General features: G+C 35.5%; 1 long non-coding RNA gene across 1 annotated transcript; it reads left to right on the top strand.

Moving 5' to 3' along the window:
* The first annotated feature begins 19,661 nt into the window (after positions 1-19,661).
* On the top strand, positions 19,662-21,479 carry LOC139196413 (uncharacterized). The gene is made up of 3 exons (XR_011581309.1): positions 19,662-19,795; positions 20,401-20,459; positions 21,354-21,479. It is a non-coding gene; the product is annotated as an uncharacterized lncRNA (long non-coding RNA).
* The last annotated feature ends 176 nt before the right edge of the window (positions 21,480-21,655 follow it).

Genomic DNA, 21,655 nt, shown 5'->3' with positions numbered 1-21,655 from the left:
TCAAGGCCCAATGGGCTTCGAACGTCAAGTCCATTGACTTAAGTTGTATGACAACTTAATTCACAAAGGCCCAAAAGCCCAAACAAAACCCCATGCCCGGCCATTTAGAGGAAGGGTAGTGAACTTGCTTTAATTACAAGTTTGCCACTCAAATGAATAAAGGTATAAATATGACTTTATAGCCAAAATTCATTGGGGTTTCTTTTGGAGAAAATTGGTGAGAACTTGTCTCTCCTTTTCTCTCTAAAGAGGCCGGCCCCTTGGAGGGGGTATCTAGCCATACTACTACTCCAAGGTCACTCATTTCTTCTCCAATCTAACCTTGGTGAAGATACTTAGAGGTTCTCAATTTTGGGAACTTGGAGAAACCTTTTCATCCATCCAAATCCATAGATTTTAGATGCAAGGAATGAAGGCCCTCTCTTTGGGTGATTAGCCTTTGCTTATGCAAAGAGGAATCTACAAAGGTATGATTTCAACTCACTTTGTTTTGAGTTGAGTTTTGGTTCACCAATCTACTAGGCTTTGAATTTCTTGGTTAATGTTTTGTTTTTAAGTGCATGCAAGCATGATTCCGCCTTTAATTGATAATTGCATGCTTATAGATGTTGCTTAAATGAACATGTTTTCACAAAATAATCCTTCAAGTGGTATCAGAGCGTAGGTCTAGTAGTTGGTGAATCCTTTTGGGTTTTGTAGTTCATAGTTTGTGATTTAAAAGTTGTAATTGTTACAAGCTTTATTCTTGCTTCTTTGAATGTAAATTTTGTTTGAAAATTTGCCATCTCAAATGTTGTAGATGTAGTTCATATGAGCATGAATATTGGAGCTAAAATTTGGTGCCATGCTTTTGGGAAAATTCGGCCAAATACATAGGGTGTTTTTTTGGGTTCTTGTTTGACTTGTTAAAAGTGTTTTAAAGTGACTTTTGGAACCCCTATGTACCCTAGTTTGGTTACATGTTATTTCCCTTCAGTTTGAATGGTTTTGGAATGTTTTTGGGTGAAAAATGTTCATGGAAAAATTTTGGGTTTTTCATGAGTGTTCTTCATTGTTCTTGACATTTTTGCCAAGAACATAAAGTTTGGTGTTTTGATTCAAAGTTTTGATTTATATCATAAAGTTTATGTTTTATGATTTTCAAATGTTTAAATGTTTTAGATATTTGTTTAAATGGTGTAAGAGATATTGGTGGGTGTGTAAGAATTAATTTCCTTTCACACACACCACTTGCACCACTTGATTGCTTTATGTCAAAACTCACAAATCAACACACACATCACTCCATTTCTTCTTCCAAAACCGGCCACCCCCTAGTGGGGGTACTTTTGGGGCCTTTTATGCAATTACATAAAGTTTTGATACTTTTGTGTATTTGCACTTTGGCCCAAAAGTTTACGTTTTTACGTTTAGGTCCAAAAACGCTAAAGGACAAATTGTTTTGCTCCTTTAATGAAGTTTTTACATTGTTTAAATTTTGGGTTCTAGTGTAATTACATGAAGTAATGGACTTTTGTGTTCTTACAAAGTGACCCCAAAAGTTTATGTTTTCGCAATATTGCCCAAAAAGTTGTGGTTATTGCATGATGGCCCAAATTAGGTTGAGAACAAAATTGTTTTGTCTCTTTAAATGAGAATTGGATTTTCATTTCATTTAGCTCCATTTAAATCAATTTTATGGATACAAAAACCAAATGAAAATGTTGCATTCAATTTAATTAGTTAAAGTGTTAATTAATTAAAGGGTGATTATGAACCTAAGCCTAATATAATTGAGCTATGTGAAAGGCCGTTTCAAATTTGTTTGAACCATGGGAATGTGTAGATTAGATTTTGGTTGTAATTTGATTTGATCAAATGTTGTAAATGGGCATAAGCCCTTCTTTACTTTAAGGTAATTTGTTTTATGCAAATTTTGTAATGAGCATAAGCTCACCTTTACTTTGAAGTACTTCTTTCTTGCTTTATTTGATATGCATGAAAATGAAGTAGTTGGGTCCAACGCCCCTAAGACAACACACCTTAATGTGATTAAACGCGTAACTAAAATCAATCACCATCCCTAGACCGAGATTCAACACAAGGCTCGTGTTGAATCTAAACAAAGGTTCATAGTCATCCTAAGGCCCTAAGGCAACTATATAGTCCATCAAATGAATGCAAAGGTTATGTTAGTAGTATCATATACTCTTGCTTTAAAAACGTTTTATAAGCATAGTGGGAGTATTATATACAACTAAAAACAATCATATGGACCAATAGTTGTAATAGGACCAAAATTGTTTTAATAAATATTAAAATGAATATTTATATGTGATGAGACCTAAAACCCTCAACCAAACCATTATTAAGTTGATAAACGTGAGAGTGCTTTGAACACTCTTTCGTGGCCTTCCACCATGGTAGCTCCAATCGTTTATGACTTGTACACCGCCTTCACCCTATCATGGGGGAGTGCAAAGTGCATGCTTATACTCAGGAGGAGTCTATATACATACTTGATGAGGTGAGTGTAGGCAACGAGGATGGCCGATATCATATCATTGTGAGGCTATTCTTGAACCCCTTCATGAACTAAGCATGGTGGGAATGACTTAACTAAGTGCAATGGAACCAATATCATATCATTGTGAGGTTACATTCTCTAGAGGCCAAATAAGATGGGTACTTGCAAGAGATGCAAATGGGTAAGTGTACTCTCTCATTATTATTAATGCTAGCCAATATCATATCATTGTGAGGTGGGCTTGGTAGTAGTGAGTCTCCCATACCCTACTAAGAGTTTCCTCCAAAAACTTTCGGATTCCAATGAGGGATATGGAATTTGCCAAAAATAGTGGGTGGTGCTATTTGATTTAAAGACCCGAATCAAATGGCTTAAAATCAATCAATTTATATTCGTTATGTATTTGTTTACCAATATATTTGCAAACGCTATCCAACACTTGACAAATAAAAGCCGAAAGCTTTAGTTTCCGGACTTGGTACTACAAAACCATAGATTGTCTTTAATGGCTTGTAAATGTACCTAAGTAGTCTCATCCTCACAATCTTCCTATTGATAATGTATCAGTAGAAGAATATGTTAGAAAATGTCTATCATAAAGAGGACAACACTTTTAATGTCATAATTCTTCAATTACAAATTGTTGTATGAAGAAATAAGAGTTGCTTTGAACAACCCTTAATCAATGCAAACATTAGTGCTTGTTTCTTTGTTACATGAACAAGGAACTTTAGAAGTAAGCACAAGGGCATGGACACTTTATGTGCCATGATTCTTCACTTACAAATTGTTGTATGAAGAAATGAGAGTTGCCTTGAACAACTCTTGAAAGTTTGTAATTATGTTTAGAACATAATGGTTGGTTGACAAAAATAGTCCAACAACATGGACTTATGATGATTTTGAATCATTGAGTGTTGAAGTGTTAAAACCACTTAACGGAAACTAGGCAAGGACTTCACCTTTATTTCCTTATCCTAATGGTTCACTAAGTTTATTGTAAACTATGTAGTGAACAATAACCACATGCTCTCCAAAATGTTTGATGTGTATAACACAATTGAAATAAGTTTCAAGAGAGATAGTGGGAGTTTAGGGACCATGACTATTGTAGTCAAAGGTGAAAGTCAAATGAAGAAGATAAAAATTAACTCAAAAGGAACAAACTTTCTTTATGAAAGGATGGACATTGGAAGGGGTATTTGCAAGAAATGTCTTGCAAGTGTCAAGAACACACCTTTCGAAGGTGTTGTAAATTGTTCTTGAATAGTTCAAAACAGTTGGTTCTTCTACTTGAATGCTTGATTCCGTATTAGTAACTATGTTTTACAATCGTTGTAAAAGTGTGACTAATAAGAAGTAGAAGATATATGAGAGAAGGAAAAGGTGCTTCACATTCGGAACGTGAATAAAATATAGATCTTTGCGAAAGCAAATAGTACTTACTTCCTCATATGAACTACCAAAGAAATTGGAAAAACCAAAGATTGTCTTTACATTCCAATTTTAAGGAATTTAATTCCGTCACTATAGTAGAGATGGATGAATGTTTTGTTTGACAAAACATTGTTCTTTATTAATCAATGATTGGATTATAGTAATCTAATTGATTGTCTCTATAGTAGAGATGATATGGTAGTGTTAACTGTTTAGAATATAATGATGCTTAAAACCCAAAAGGTTGCAAGGTAGTGACTAATTCCAACTAAGTTGTGATACCTCTAAAACATAAGTTATGAGTTGGTGAAAAATGGATGCTTTGGATTGTTAGATCCGGATCCAATACCTTCTTATTAAAATTGTATAGAGGCGAAATGTTCGAATATTTATTCTTTTGGAAAGAAGAAAGAATCACAAAGTTGTTGAGGTTAATTCACTTAGATGTTAGTGGCACTTGTCCACAACATAATACTACTCATGTTGTATGACGTTCACCGAAGATCACTCTCGGTTGGACTATAGTTTATTTTAAATAAACACAAGTCCGAATACTTTGCAAAAGGTTTCAAAGAATTCAAGTAATGTAAGTTGATGAGTAAGACGTCTAAAATATTTACCTCCTTAGATTTGATCCAAGGAAAAGAAACACTTTAGATGAGTCTCCTTGAAAGATATCAAGGAAAGAAGCATCATAAGATAATAAATTTCTCCATTAAGAAGAAGAACGAACTCGAATAAGATTTAGTTCGTTAGATGTTATCTATTACCCATATATAGGATATATACTTCTAAGACAATATGATTGTCAATTAGAAGATCTTCCAAAAAAATTTCATGACTCCATAAGAAGTAGTTGGAAAGAAAGACAAAACTTAATCGTGTTAAGATTTGGGGTTGTGTGCTAATAAGCAATATTTGTTTGATAACAATCTTGTGGGATATCCTTAAATTAACTTTTGGATATCGCTTCTATAAACCAATTAACAAATGTTGTTTTGTTGGGTAGTTCATTGTAATCCTACAATGTGATTTGCCTAAAAGCAAATGAACAAGAGATAGAACTCAAAGAATGGGTTCTTTGAGAGACAAGAAAGTAATCAACAAATATAAACAACCTAGTTCCTATACCAAAAGCTCCAAGGTAGTCGAGAAGGATTTATAAACCGTCAAAGTTGAATGGTTTGAACTTTATGACTATGTCATAGAGTTGCACCTCTTAATTCGAAAGATATAAGAATGAAAATCCTTATGACTGCATTGAGTGTATATATGATATATACTCAAGAAAATGGTAAAGTATCATTTGACCCGAAATAATGAAACCTTAAATAGCTAATTGGTAACTTAAGGCGACTACAATCAAAGAGAATGGTTGACTTTGAAGAAACCATCTTTGAGATAGTCTTGGTTTCAATTAATTCGAAGATAGCTAGCTACAACTAAATGGTGATTCAATGTTTGGACATAATATGGGTTTCCGAAACCATTATTAAGATAGTCTTGATAATATATGTCTAAAACTATAAATCACAAGACATGTAAGTTGTAGAGATCCATCCATCATAAATCTAAGCAAGCTAGTGGGAGCTATGAGCATCTTATGAGAAAAGGATCAAATCGTTTGATTTCCCGTAAAGATGTAAATGAATCTTTTGTTTACTAGGTTTACAAAAGATTAGTGGGAGTTAATCATGTTCCTAAGTTTTAAATATATATGATATATTAATTTTGGAAATGAAAAGAATACTTCTTCATTAAAGTTACAACTTTAAAACATTATATGAAGATAGAATGTATAAGGGAGTTAATCATGTTCCTAAAATTTAAATATATATGATATATTAATTTTGGAAATGAAAAGAATACTTCATCGTTAAAGTTATGACTTTAAAACATTATATGAAGATAGAATGTATATGGGAGACATAGTATATATACATGGGATGGAAATCTATATTGATAGATTTTAGGATATAATTGGATTATATCAAGCCCTAAATATAGACAAAAGATGATAGGAAGTTTCTCATATGATGATGAACTTCAATCAAATGGACAACTCTAGTAAGACTAAGGAGTTGCTCTTCTCAAAGAGAACGTACTCTTTGACTCTCAAAGAAATAATGCGTAAATAGAATCCTTTATGCATACGCAGAAAGGTGATTTATGTATTTCATATTGTATGAAAAACATTGATATGAGTTGTATCTAGAAAGGTGCAAGATGATATCAATGCAAGCCCAGGATCAGAACCAAGGCAACTGTCAAGTGAGTCCTTAAGTATTTAAGAAATACTAAAGGATAAATTCCTCAAAGATCGAGGAAGAATTAGAGTAACGTAATGGAAGCGTAAATGTATTAGATTATGAATCTAATCCATCATTGGATGTTTCTTCATTATGAATGAAGAGATAAACAGATATCTCTTTATTATGACTAAAGAGATATTTGGATGGAAACATTAAAGTAATGACTTTAGTGTGTTCCATTATGAATGCAAAATATATTGCCATATAGAAGTTTACAACAATGTTGTTTGGATGGGAAAGTTCATTTATGAACTCTCTATTCGGTTCCAACCAGAAAGTGTATGACACTAATGGGGTGATAGCTAAAGCCAGGGAATCAAGGTCTCATCAAGGTCCGAACTCAAATGAGAGACTGAACCACATGATTGAGAATCATGTATAATGGTGACGTCGTTATTCTCAAGGTTGCTTCTATGGATAACATATAGATATCCATTGTCTAGGCCTACTAATTAGCCATTTATGAAATGACTACAGAAGAGGTATCATCACTGATGACCAAGCTGATTGGCTCTAGTGCAAGTGGGAGATTGTTGGAAATGTGCCCTAAAACCAATCATATGATGATACTTTACAGACATTTCACATGTTAAACAAATCTAGTTTAACTATAAAGGGCAAAGATTATTGTTTGAGCCGTCTCATATAAATGTTATATGCTTAAACGATAAAGTCCATGGAATATGTGATTGGGAGAATGCGATCTAAAGAAGTTAGATTCATGAGACCATTCTTTCGTAGACACATCCTAAACGTTCCTGATCATAGGATTGCCAATTGGGCATTGACAGTCCGTTAAGATCAGTACGTGCTGTGTCTTCTCTCAGGGAGAGTGACTAGTCTCGAGTCATTGGTGTGTGTGACATCAAGATAAGTACGTTGGTGCTCAATAGAGAATGAGTTCACTGAACACGATCAACAAAGAGTTCTCATATTCATGTCACATGAGAACTCATGGTTGGGATAATGCAAAGTAGTCCTTTGACCTGAGGCATCACAGTTGTATTGTGGTTAAGTCCTTGATCTTTGATTATGTCAAAGTCACCCCATCGGGGTGTCCACGGCATCGTTGGGGTTAAGCTACTTAGCCATGGAGGCAAGTGAATGCGCAACAAGGGATCTCTAACCTTCAAACCGTTTGAGGGAGAATACTCTATGATATGATTAAGAATCTTTGGCCAAAGTATGAATGAGATTTAGGAAGGCGTTCCAAATCACATTCAAGGTAATCATATAAGCACACGAATCACATTGGATAGTAGACATGAATAAACTATCAAACCAAACAATGTGGTCAAGAGTATTGTATTAGAGAAAGACCGTATTGCATTTGTAATCCTAAACTGAATAGGTTCTCCACCTCTTCTGATTAGCTTGGGTAACCATAATATGCTGCTAGGTGTCAATCATGGTTTGTGGAAGCCCTAAACGTGTGTAATCACTAAAGGGAGAATTTAAAGTAAGTTTCAATTCACAATCTATGTAAAATGGTTTTAATCGCCCACTGCCTCGCTAAAAGGAACCTAATGGATCGTACACCGTGTAAGGTGGAGATTGAAGAAACAATGGAGATGAGTAAGAATAATTCAATGGTTTAATTATTTATGGCAAGGATTAATTAATATGTTAATTAATCAAACGAATAAAGTTCGTTTAAGACCTCGGGATAGTTTTAGACCTTAAGGCCCAATGGGCTTCGAACGTCAAGTCCATTGACTTAAGTTGTATGACAACTTAATGAATAATGATTCACAAAGGCCCAATTAGGCCAATAATATCTCATGGCCGGCCATTGGGTTTTGGAGTGGGTTTTTGACTTATTTACAAGTTTGCCACTCCAATGAATTAAGCACACGAATCACATTGGATAGTAGACATGAATAAACTATCAAACCAAACAATGTGGTCAAGAGTATTGTATTAGAAAAAGACCGTATTGCATTTGTAATCCTAAACTGAATAGGTTCTCCACCTCTTCTGATTAGCTTGGGTAACCATGATATGCTGCTAGGTGTCACTCATGGTTTGTGGAAGCCCTAAACGTGTATAATCACTAAAGGGAGAATTGAAAGTAAGTTTCAATTCACAATCGATTTGAAAGAGTTTTAATCGCCCACTGCCTCGCTAAAAGGAACCTAATGGATCGTACACCGTGTAAGGTGGAAATTGAAGAAACAATGGAGATGAGTAAGAATAATTAAAAGGTTTAATTATTTATGGCAAGGATTAATTAATATGTTAATTAATCAAACGAATAAGTTCGTTAAAGACCTCGGGATAGTTTTGGACCTTAAGGCCCAATGGGCTTCGAAAGTCAAGCCCATTAACTTAAGTTATATGACAATTTAATGAATAAAGATTCACAAAGGCCCAAAAGCCCAAATTCCTTATATGGCCGGCCATGTGTGTTGAATTAGGGTTTTTGGTTCTTTAGGTCATTTAAAGAAGTGACTATATAAAGAACTTTATAGCCTAAAATTCATTAAGGGTTTCTTTTAGAAAAAATTGGTGAGAACTTGTCTCTCCTTTTCTCTCTAGGAGGCCGGCCCCCTTGGAGGGTGGATCTAGCAATCCCACTACTCCAAGGTCACTCATTCCTTCTCCAATCTCTCCTTGGTGCGGAGACTTAGAGGTTCTCAATTTTGGGAACTTGGAGAAACCTTTTCATCCATCCAAATCCATAGATTTTAGATGCAAGGATTGAAGGCCCTCTCTTTGGTTGATTAGCCTTTGCTTATGCAAAGAGGAATCTACAAAGGTATAAATCTCAACTCACTTTGTTTTGAGTTGATTCTTGGTTCACCAATCTACTAGGCTTTGAATTTCAAGGGTAATGTTTTGTTTTTGAGTGCATGCAAACATGATTCCGCCTTTAATTGTTAATTGCATGCTATATGATGTTGCTCAAATGAACATGTTTTCACAAAATAATCCTTCAAGTGGTATCAGAGCCTAGGTCTAGTAGTTGGTGAATCCTTTTGGGTTTTGTAGTTCATAGTTTTGATTTAAAAGTTGTAATATGTTACAAGCTTTATTCTTGTTTCTTTGAATGTAAATTTTGTTAGAAAATTTGCCATCTCAAATGTTGTAGATGTAGTTCATATGAGCATGAATATTGGAGCTAAAATTTGGTGCCATGATTTTGGGAAAATTCGGCCAAATACATAGGGTGATTTTTTGGGTTCTTGTTTGACTTGTTAAAAGTGTTTTAAAGTGACTTTTGGAACCCCTATGTACCCTAGTTTGGTTATATGTTATTTCCCTAAAGTTTGAATGGTTTTGGAATGTTTTTGGGTGAAAAATGTTGATGGAAATTTTTTGAGTTTTTCATGAATGTTCTTCATTGTTCTTGACATTTTAGCCAAGAACAAAAAGTTTTGTGTTTTGATTCAAAGTTTTGATTTATTTCATAAAGTTTATGTTTTATGATTTTCAAATGTTTAAATGTTTTAGATATTTGTTTAAATGGTGTAAGAGATATTGGTGGGTGTGTAAGGATTAATTTCCTTTCACACACACCACTTGCACCACTTGATTGCTTTATGTCAAAACTCACAAATCAACACACACATCACTCCATTTCTTCTTCCAAAACCGGCCACCCCCTAGTGGGGGTACTTTTGGGGCCTTTTATGCAATTACATAAAATTTTGATACTTTTGTGTATTTGCACTTTGGCCCAAAAGTTTACGTTTTTACGTTTAGGTCCAAAAACGCTAAAGGACAAATTGTTTTGCTCCTTTAATGAAGTTTTTACATTGTTTAAATTTTGGGTTCTAGTGTAATTACATGAAGTAGTGGACTTTTGTGTTCTTACAAAGTGACCCCAACAGTTTATGTTTTTGCAATATTGCCCAAAAGGTTGTGGTAATTGCATTTTGGCCCAAATTAGGTAGAGAACAAAATTGTTTTGTCTCTTTAAATGAGAATTGGATTTTCATTTCATTTAGCTCCATTTAAATCAATTTTATGGATACAAAAAACCAAATGAAAATGTTGCATTCAATTTAATTAGTTAAAGTGTTAATTAATTAAAGGATGATTATGAACCTAAGCCTAATATAATTGAGCTATGTGAAAGGCCGTTTCAAATTTGTTTGAACCATGGGAATGTGTAGAATAGATTTTGGTTGTAATTTGATTTGATCAAATGTTGTAAAAGGACATAAGCCCTTCTTTACTTTAAGGTAATTTGTTTTATGCAAATTTTGTAATGAGCATAAGCTCACCTTTACTTTGAAGTACTTCTTTCTTGCTTTATTTGATATGCATGAAAATGAAGTAGTTGGGTCCAACGCCCCTAAGACAACACGCCTTAATGTGATTAAACGCGTAACTAAAATCAATCACCATCCCTAGACCGAGATTCAACACAAGGCTCGTGTTGAATCTAAACAAAGGTTCATAGTCATCCTAAGGCCCTAAGGCAACTATATAGTCCATCAAATGAATGCAAAGTTTATGTTAGTAGTATCATATACTCTTGCTTTAAAAACTGTTTTATAAGCATAGTGGGAGTATTATATACAACTAAAACAATCATATGGACCAATAGTTGTAATAGGACCAAAATTGTTTTAATAAAGATTAAAATGAATATTTATATGTGATGAGACCAAAAACCCTCAACCAAACCATTATTAAGTTGATAAGCGTGAGAGTGCTTTGAACACTCTTTCGTGGCCTTCCACCGTGGTGGGCTTCAATCGTTTGTGACTCATACACCGTATTCGTCCAGTTCTGGGGTTGCAAAGTATGTGCTTACATGCAGGAGAAGCCTATGCACATATGATGAAGTGAAAGGTAGGCAACGAGTGTGGTCAATATGATATTCTTCTGAGGCCATTCTTGAACCCCTACTTGAACTAGCATGTTGGGATTGACTTAACTAACTGCAATGTGCCAATATGATATTCTTCTGAGGCATCATTCTCTAGAGGCCAAACTAGATGGGTACTTGCAAGAGATGCAAATGAGTAAGCTTACTCTCTCATTATTATTAACGCTAGCCAATATGATTTTCTTCTGAGGTGGGCTTGGTAGTAGTGAGTCTCCCATACCCTACTAAGAGTTTCCTCCAAAACTCTCGAATTCCAATGAGGGATATGGAATTTGCCAAAAATAGTGGGTGGTGCTATTTGATTTAAAGACCCGAATCAAATGGCTTAAAATCAATCAATTTATATTCGTTATGTATTTGTTTACCAATATATTTGCAAACGCTATCCAACACTTGACAAATAAAAGCCGAAAGCTTTAGTTTCCGGACTTGGTACTACAAAACCATAGATTGTCTTTAATGGCTTGTAAATGTACCTAAGTAGTCTCATCCTCACAATCTTCCTATTGATAATGTATCAGTAGAAGAATATGTTAGAAAATGTCTATCATAAAGAGGACAACACTTTTAATGTCATAATTCTTCAATTACAAATTGTTGTATGAAGAAATAAGAGTTGCTTTGAACAACCCTTAATCAATGCAAACATTAGTGCTTGTTTCTTTGTTACATGAACAAGGAACTTTAGAAGTAAGCACAAGGGCATGGACACTTTATGTGCCATGATTCTTCACTTACAAATTGTTGTATGAAGAAATGAGAGTTGCCTTGAACAACTCTTGAAAGTTTGTAATTATGTTTAGAACATAATGGTTGGTTGACAAAAATAGTCCATCAACATGGACTTATGATGATTTTGAATAATTGAGTGTTGAAGTGTTAAAACCACTTAACGAGACGGAAACTAGGCAAGGACTTCACCTTTGTTTCCTTATCCTAATGGTTCACTAAGTTTATTGTAAACTATGTAGTGAACAATAACCACATGCTCTCCAAAATGTTTGATGTGTATAACACAATTGAAATAAGTTTCAAGAGAGATAGTGGGAGTTTAGGGACCATGACTATTGTAGTCAAAGGTGAAAGTCAAATGAAGAAGATAAAAATTTACTCCAAGGGAACAAACTTTCTTTATAAAAGGATGGACATTGGAAGGGGTATTTGCAAGAAATGTCTTGCAAGTGTCAAGAACACACCTTTCGAAGGTGTTGTAAATTGTTCTTGAATAGTTCAAAACAGTTGGTTCTTCTACTTGAATGCTTGATTCCGTATTAGTAACTATGTTTTACAATCGTTGTAAAAGTGTGACTAATAAGAAGTAGAAGATATATGAGAGAAGAAAAGGTGCTACACATTCGGAACGTGAATAAAATATAGATCTCTGCGAAAGCATATAGTACTTACTTCCTCATATGAACTACCAAAGAAATTGGAAAAACCAAAGATAGTCTTTACATTCCAATTTTAAGGAACTTAATTCCATCACTATAGTAGAGATGGATGAATGCTTTGTTTGACAAAACATTGTTCTTTATTAATCAATGATTGGATTATAGTAATCTAATTGATTGTCTCTATAGTAGAGATGATATGGTAGTGTTAACTGTTTAGAATATAATGATGCTTAAAACCCAAAAGGTTGCAAGGTAGTGACTAATCCCAACTGAGTTGTGATACCTCTAAAACATAAGTTATGAGTTGGTGAAAAATAGATGCTTTGGATTGTTAAAACCGGATCCAATACCTTCTTTTTAAAATTGTATAGAGGCGAAATGTTCGAATCTTTATTCTTTTGGAAAGAAGAAAGAATCACAAAGTTGTTGAGGTTAATTAACTTAGATGTTAGTGGCACTTGTCCACAACATAATACTACTCATGTTGTATGACGTTCACCGAAGATCACTCTCGGTTGGACTATAGTTTATTTTGAATAAACACAAGTCTGAATACTTTGCAAAAGGTTTCAAAGAATTCAAGAAATGTAAGTTAATGAGTAAGACGTCTAAAGTATTTTCCTCCTTAGATTTGATCCAAGGAAAAGTAACACTTTAGATGAGTTTCCTTGAAAGATATCAAGGAAAGAAGCATCATAAGATAATGAATTTCTCCATTAGGAGAAGAACGAACTTGAATAAGATTTAGTTCGTTAGATGTTATCTATTACCCATATATAGGATATATACTTCTAAAAACAATATGATTGTAAATTAGAAGATCTTTCCGAAATTTTCATGACTCCATAAGATGTAGTTGGAAAGAAAGACAAATCTTAAGCATATTAAGATTTGGGGTTGTGTGCTAATTAGCAATATTTGTTTGATAACAATCTTGTGGGATATCCTGAAATTAACTTTTGGATATCGCTTCTATAAACCAACTAACAAATGTTGTTTTGTTAGGTAGTTCATTGTAATCCTACAATGTGATTTGCCTAAGAGCTAATGAACGAGAGATAGAACTCAAAGGATGGGTTCTTTGAGAGACAACAAAGTAATCAACAAATATAACAACCTAGTTCCTATACCAAAGGCTCCAAGGTAGTCGAGAAGGATTTATAAACCGTCTCAGTTGAATGGTTTGAACTTTATGACTATGTCATAGAGTTACACCTCTTAATTCGAAAGAAATAAGAATGAAAATCCTTATGACTACATTGAGTGTATATATGATATATACTCAAGGAAATGGTAAAGTACCATTTGACCCGAAATAATGAAACCTTCATAAGCTAATTGGTAGCTTAAGGTGACTACAATCAAAGAGAATGGTTGACTTTGAAGAAACCATCTTTGAGATACTCTAGGTTTCAATTAATTCGAAGATTGCTAGCTATAACTAAATTGTGATTCAATGTTTGGACATTATATGGGTTTCCGAAACCATTATTAAGATAGTCTTGATAATATATGTCTAAAACTATAAATCACAAGACATGTAAGTTGTAGAGATCCATCCATCATGGATCTTAGCAAGCTACTGGGAGCTATAAGCATCTTATGAGAAAAGGATCAAATCGTTTGATTTCTCATAAAGATGTAAATCAATCTTTTGTTTACTAGGTTTACAAAAGATTAGTGGGAGTTAATAATGTTCCTAAAATTTAAAATATATATATATATGATATATTAATTTTGGAAATGAAAAGAATATTTCTCCATTAAAGTTATGACTTTAATACATTATATGAAGATAGAATGTATATGGAAGTTAATCATGATCCTAAAATTTAAATATATATATGATATATTAATTTTGGAAATGAAAAGAATACTTCTTCGTTAAAGTTATGACTTTAAAACATTATATGAAGATAGAATGTATATGGGAGACATAGTATATATACATGGGATGGAAATCTATATTGATAGATTTTAGGATATAATTGGATTATATCAAGCCCTAAATATAGACAAAAGATGATAGGAAGTTTCTCATATGATGATGAACTTCAATCAAATGGACAACTCTAGTAAGACTAAGGAGTTTCTCATATGCTTAAACGATAAGTCCAAGGAATATGTGATTGGAAGAATATGATCTAAAGAAGTTAGATTCATGAGACCATTCTTTCGTAGACACATCCTAAACGTTCCTGATCATAGGATTGCCAATTGGGCAATGACAGTCCGTTAAGATCAGTACGTGCTGTGTCTTCTCTCAGGGAGAGTGACTAGTCTCGAGTCATTGGTGTGTGTGACATCAAGACAAGTACGTTGGTGCTCAATAGAGAATGAGTTCACTGAACACGATCAACGAAGAGTTCTCATATTCATGTCACATGAGAACTCATGGTTGGGATAATGCAAAGTAGTCATTTGACCTGAGGCATCACAGCTGTCTTGTGGTTAAGTCTTTGATCTTTGATTATGTCAAAGTCAACCCATCCGCGGGTGTCCACGGCATCGTTGGGGTTAAGCTACTTAGCCATGGAGGCAAGTGAATGCGCAACAAGGGATCTCTAAGCTTCAATCCGTTTGAGGGAGAATACTGTATGATATGATTAAGAATCTTTGGCCAAAGTATGAATGAGATTTAGGAAGGCGTTCCAAATCACATTCAAGGTAATCATATAAGCACACGAATCACATTGGATAGTAGACATGAATAAACTATCAAACCAAACAATGTGGTCAAGAGTATTGTATTAGAGAAAGACCGTATTGCATTTGTAATCCTAAACTGAATAGGTTCTCCACCTCTTCTGATTAGCTTGGGTAACCATGATATGCTGCTAGGTGTCAGTCATGGTTTGTGGAAGCCCTAAACGTGTATAATCACTAAAGGGATAATTGAAAGTAAGTTTCAATTCACAATCGATTTGCAAGAGTTTTAATCGCCCACTGCCTCGCTAAAAGGAACCTAATGGATCGTACACCGTGTAAGGTGGAGATTGAAGAAACAATGGAGATGAGTAAGAATAATTAAAAGGTTTAATTATTTATGGCAAGGATTAATTAATATGTTAATTAATCAAACGAATAAGTTCGTTAAAGACCTTGGGATAGTTTTGGACCTTAAGGCCCAATGGGCTTCGAACGTCAAGCCCATTGATTTAAGTTGTATGACAATTTTATGAATAAAGATTCACAAAGGCCCAAAAGCCCAAATCCCTTATATGGCCGGCCATGTGTGTTGAATTAGGGTTTTTGGTTCTTTAGGTCATTTAAAGAAGTGACTATATAAAGAACTTTATAGCCTAAAATTCATTAAGGGTTTCTTTTAGAGAAAATTGGTGAGAACTTGTCTCTCCTTTTCTCTCTAGGAGGCCGGCCCCCTTGGAGGGTGGATCTAGCAATCCCACTACTCCAAGGTCACTCATTCCTTTTCCAATCTCTCCTTGGTGTGGAGACTTAGAGGTTCTCAATTTTGGGAACTTGGAGAAACCTTTTCATCCATCCAAATCCATAGATTTTAGATGCAAGGAATGATGGCCCTCTCTTTGGGTGATTAGCCTTTGCTTATGCAAAGAGGAATCTACAAAGGTATAAATCTCAACTCACTTTGTTTTGAGTTGATTCTTGGTTCACCAATCTAATAGGCTTTGAATTTCAAGGGTAATGTTTTGTTTTTGAGTGCATGCAAGCATGATTCCGCCTTTAATTGTTAATTGCATGCTATATGATGTTGCTCAAATGAACATGTTTTCACAAAATAATCCTTCAACTTTTGTGATTGAGCAAAGTGGAGTGAGACATGCCGTTATTTCTGTTGCGAGAGCAAAGAGATTGTTATCAACAGGTTGCCAAGGATACCTAACTCATGTTGTGTTGCAGGATCGTACTCCTAGTATTGTGGATGACGTACGAGTGGTAGACATTTTCCTAATGTGTTTCCGGAATGATTTACATGGATTGCCACCAGACAGAGATGTGGTGTTCACTATTGAATTGTCTCCAAGTACAGCCTTTATGCTATAGATTGGTTCCTACAGAGTTAAAGGAATTGGAAATTCAGTCACAGGAATTGGTTGATAAAGGTTTCAGTCAATCTAGTACGTTACTTTGGAAAACCCCAACTTTGTTTACAAGGAAGAAAGATGGGACCTTAAGAATATGTATGGATATTAGGTAATTGAATCAGGTAACGAGTAAGAACCATTATCCATTGTCGCGCACTGATGATTGTTTGATCAGCTTAGAGGTGCCTACGTGTTTTCAAGGAAAGAGTTGAGGTCTGGTATACTCTTAAGTGAAAGTAAAGCATGCTAGTCAGCTTGAGTTGGTGTTGCAATGTTTGAGGGAACATTGGTAGTATGCTAAGTTTAGCAAATGTCAATTTTGGACGAATCAAGTGGCATTTTTGGGACATGTGATATCTACACAAGGTATTCAAATAGCTCCTCAATGAGTGACAACTGGGGAGAAGTGGGAACAACCTCGAACCGTCACTGAGGTACTGAGTTTTCTTGGTCTAGCAGTCTATTATAGATGTTTGTAAAGGATTTTTCAGTCATTGCTTTGCCATTGACGGGATCGACTAGAAAAGAGGTTAGGTTTGAGTGGATGAAATTATGAACAAAGTTTCAGCAACTGAAGCATCATCTCACTCATACACTTGTTTTAGCACTCCCAGATGATAAAGGTAATTACGAGGTCTATAATGATGCATCCTTGAATGGGTTAGGATGTGTGTTGATGCAACATGATTGAGTGATTATTACACTTCACGACAATTGAAACCTCATTAGATGAATTACCCTACTCATGATTTAGAATTAGCAACTATCATCTTTGCTTTGAAGATTTGGAGACATTGTCTTTATGGGAAGAAAAGTGCAAGATTTTTACGAATCAAAAGAGTATCCAATATCTGTTTATTCAGAGGTATCTTAGTCTTATGCAACGAAGGTGGATTGTGTTGCTTAGTGATTATGATTGCACAACCAGGGTGATCGTGCAAATGTTGTGGCCAATGCTTTTAGTAGGAAGACCCCAATGAGAATTAATGCTTGGTACGATTGCCATGTTTATCTTCTTGTGGATTTGAGATCTACTGGAGTAAAGTTGGGAATGGAAGACCGAAAAGAAAACGTACTTGCTAATTTTCAAGTTAGGCCTATTTGGTAGGTTGTACTCGAGACTCAAGCGTTTGACGAAGAAATTCAAGAATTTAGTTAAAGCAAGGAATAACGGGAAAAAGAAAGACCTCAGGGTTAGAGAATCAGATGGCAAGCTTATGCAAGAGAACAAGGTGTTTATACCTAATGTTATGGAATTAAAGGAAGAAATTTTGGAATTTGCGTACTGTTCAACTTATACAAGGCATCCTGAAGGTATTAAAATGTATCATATCATTCGAACATTTTACTATTGACTGAGTATGAAAAGAGAAATGGTGGAGTATGTAAGTAGGCGTATCATCCGTCAGCAGGTTAAAGCGGAAATGAGAAAATATTAATATAGATTATGTGTGCAAGTTTCCTCGTTCACGAGATGGTTATGATGAAATTGAGGTGATAATTGATTGGCTTACTAAATCAGCGCAGTATTCTTCAATGAAAGAGCAGTAACCTTTCCAGAAGCGCAACAATTATTTATCTGTCTTATGGAAAAGAGATTTGGGTTTACGGATCTGTTGAACTTCTTGGGTATGTTGGTCCTTTTAGTTTGTTCCCTAGAGCAACGCCATAAGGCCATGGAAAGTTGTGTCTTGTGTTTTGAAATTGTTAGAATTGTGGATGGATGATATTCATGGCCCTGAGTTAGTGGAGGAGACTACTCGGAATATTCAAGTAATTAAGTCTAACCTGGAAGTGAGCCAGGATCGACAGAAGAGTTTAGCAGTCAAACATGCCACTGATCGGACGTGTAATGCAGGAGATTGGATGTTTTTGAAATTATCACCTTGGAAAGGTGCGGTTCGGATCGAAATGGAAGTCAAGTTAAATCCTAGGTACATCAAGCCGTCTTTGACTATTGAAGGAATTGGTGAAATACTTTCAAGTTTGAGTATCTTCGGAATTGGATAAGGTGTATAGTGTAGTTCATGTTTTGATGCTTTGTTACAAAGTAGCAGGTTCGTCGCGTATGATTCCTCCTTAATCTTTGGAAGTTAATCCGGATTTGATTTATGTTGAGGAACCAATGATTATCTTGGATTGGAAGGACAAGTTCTAAGGAATAAAACAGTGAAGTTAGTGAAAATTTTATGGATGAAAACTTGGGAGACGAAAGATCGAATGAGAGAGGTGTTTTAGGTTGTTTTATAGATATCGATGGATTGTCAAGATTGTGTAAATTTCGGGGACGAAATTTTTTTAAGGTGGGTAGATTGTGACAGCCCGTCCCTAATTTTAAGAATTTTTAAAGTTTTAATAAAGGATTTTACAAAAAAATGCCCTTTGAGGTACGTGCATTATTCGAGGTTAATCGTCATATCGTGCCATCTAAGATTTGTTTTCTTGACATATCCTCGTAGTACTCGTCGCTACGGACGCGTGGGCGTAGACGGTTCGTTATTTGGAGTTATAATGAAAAAGATTTTAAAGTTTGAAGTTTGGACATTTTATAAATTTTATTATTAAAATTTGGACGGCCCAGATTTAATGAAGAATGAAATGGATGGTTGGGATGAGAGAAAGGTTTTGTGTGTGTGTGCGTAAGAAGAAGAAGAAGATGAGTGAGGATTGGGCAGTCGGGGAGAAGAGAAGAAAGAAAAAAATTGCGATTGGGCAAAACTGCCCAATCTGAAAGAAGAAGGAGGGGACGAATCAGGAGAAGAGAGAAGGGGAGGATGGCCAATCAGAACAGAGGAAAGGAGGAAAGGAGAGAGGGCGAGAAGCGGAGGAGAGAAGATTAGAAACGGGTTTTCCCCCAACCCATTTACCCGTGACACCCACACCCAAATTCCGACGATTTTCACCGGATTTCTCACAAATTGGATCAAGGTACCACTCCCAATCAACACCTAGGCCTTCCCTCTTCATGTTTCACCCAAAAAATCATGAAATTTCGTGGTGATTTCACGAAGAACACCCACACGGGTGCCACGACCTTTTTGTCCAAATTCTTCAAATCTTGACATGTTTTCTTTCAATTACTAACACTATTAGTATTCCCTTAGGACCTGGAACAAAGCCCAAGCTTTGATTTGGACGGTGGAGTTGATTTGAAGGTCGAATTGGAACTCACCCAATTCTAGGGTCCGCACGGAATTTGATGAATTTGAAGTGTTTCCAGGCCAAATTGGCCTTCGCCTCAGGTATGAAAGTTGCTCTACTCATTGAGATCTTCAATTCTGTATTTTTTTGAGAATTTTTAGAAATAGTTGGATTTTCCGGCGAGCCGGGGCGGCCGACCGCCACCTGCGGCAGCCCGTGGCCAATGGGCCGCCAATGTCATTCTTAGCATGTGTTTAAGGTTTTAGGTTCAATTTTAATACTTGATGGACTTAAATTGAGTAATTGAACCTAAGTTCGTTTCGATTCGTGGTTAGGTGAAAATGTGAATTGACTATCCAACCGTTGGATCGTCACCAAACTTTGATACGTTGTAATACGTAATATTTGAGGATTATGGGAACTTACGGATTGGGAATCCGATTTACGGATCTTCCGGAATTGGAGTTGTAAGTTCATAAAATAGAATGTTAACCGTCACTTGGTTTTGGAAATTGACGGAGATCCGACCGTTGGATGGTAATGAAATTTTAGGATGGTATCCTAGAGGTATATTGTGGACCTCTGGAAATTATGGATTTGAAATCTGAGTTGCAGATCTTCCGGATCGAACTACGTAGTGACGTGTTTTATATAAGTCATATTCTATCGATATGATTTCTGAGGTTGGATTTGATTATTGTTCTAGGCGGCGATCGTCATGACGCCTTGATGTGTTGTGCTAGGGAGTTGTAGGGCGAACTCCAGGTGAGTGGGCAGTTTTTGTTTTTCGTATTACCTATATACTATTAATTGTCCCAGAAATTGAATTTATATGAAAGTATGTTTTCAATTGCCATGATGCATATTATAAATTATATGAATTGATATTGATGCATATATATATATATATATATATATATATATATATATGTGAATTGGTGTTGTGGACGCACAAGTGAGTATCAGGTGAGTTTATATGATTTATATGAATGAATGATGATGTGAATTATGTTGAGAGCTCATAAACTGCACCCCTGGTGTTAGTGCTTATGTTATTCACCCTACATCACACGCTCACCTTGGATCCAAGTTGATGCTAGTCATACAGACCACTAGAGGTGGTTCCGACATGCCAGTCGTACAGACCATTAGAGGGGTTCCGACTGGTAGGTGACCTTAGATTATGTGCACAGATGATTGATGAGAGAAGCACTAGAGCGTATTATTTCACCATCTTAGTCGTACAGACTACTATAGGTAGTTCCGACTTATGTGCAGTGTAGTGCCGTATAGGTCACAGTTGGTGACTCCGGCAGGGCCGTACAGGTCACAGTTGGTGACTCTGGCTGGATGGGATATTTAGCTATAGAATCAGCCGTACAGGACCACTGTAGGGTCTCCGGTTGATTTATTATTTCGCCTGATTTATATTGATGCATTCATATTATATTTTGGCAATATGACATGGCATGGCATATTCTTTCTGAAAAGCGTTGAAGGATTGTGATTTGAGCTTTTGATGATATATATATGTTTATATACTATTTTTCTGGGAAAGTATACAGGTTTTACCGCGAGAGGTTAGAAATGTTTTAAACGAAATGTTTTCGAAAAACTTTGTTTTATTGACCCACTCAATTTTGTTTTGCGCCCCTCCAGGTTTTAGATAGCAGAGCTTTGGTGGCCACGAGGAATCCAGCGGTGTTCTGACAGAATTCACAAAAGTAGGACTCACCCTCGGGTGTTTCATCTTAGTAATTGTATTTTTGTTTAAAGCTTCCGAACTGTGTAAATGGTTACGTCACTCTCACATGACGGCCAGCATACCCTCCTTCGGGATGGGGTGTGTCAGAAATGACGAAATTGTCCTTGACGGGTGTTAAGGTATGTGTGTGACATATTATGGAATAATGCATATTTTTCCTAAGTTTGGAAAATTTGAAATGGATTAAAAACTTATT

This window comes from Malus domestica, chromosome 01 (genome assembly GCF_042453785.1).
Source record: "Malus domestica chromosome 01, GDT2T_hap1".
In the NCBI taxonomy this organism is placed as follows: domain Eukaryota; kingdom Viridiplantae; phylum Streptophyta; class Magnoliopsida; order Rosales; family Rosaceae; genus Malus; species Malus domestica.
The sequence above is the reverse complement of the archived record's forward strand: the minus strand, read 5'-3'. Positions and strand labels throughout refer to the sequence as shown.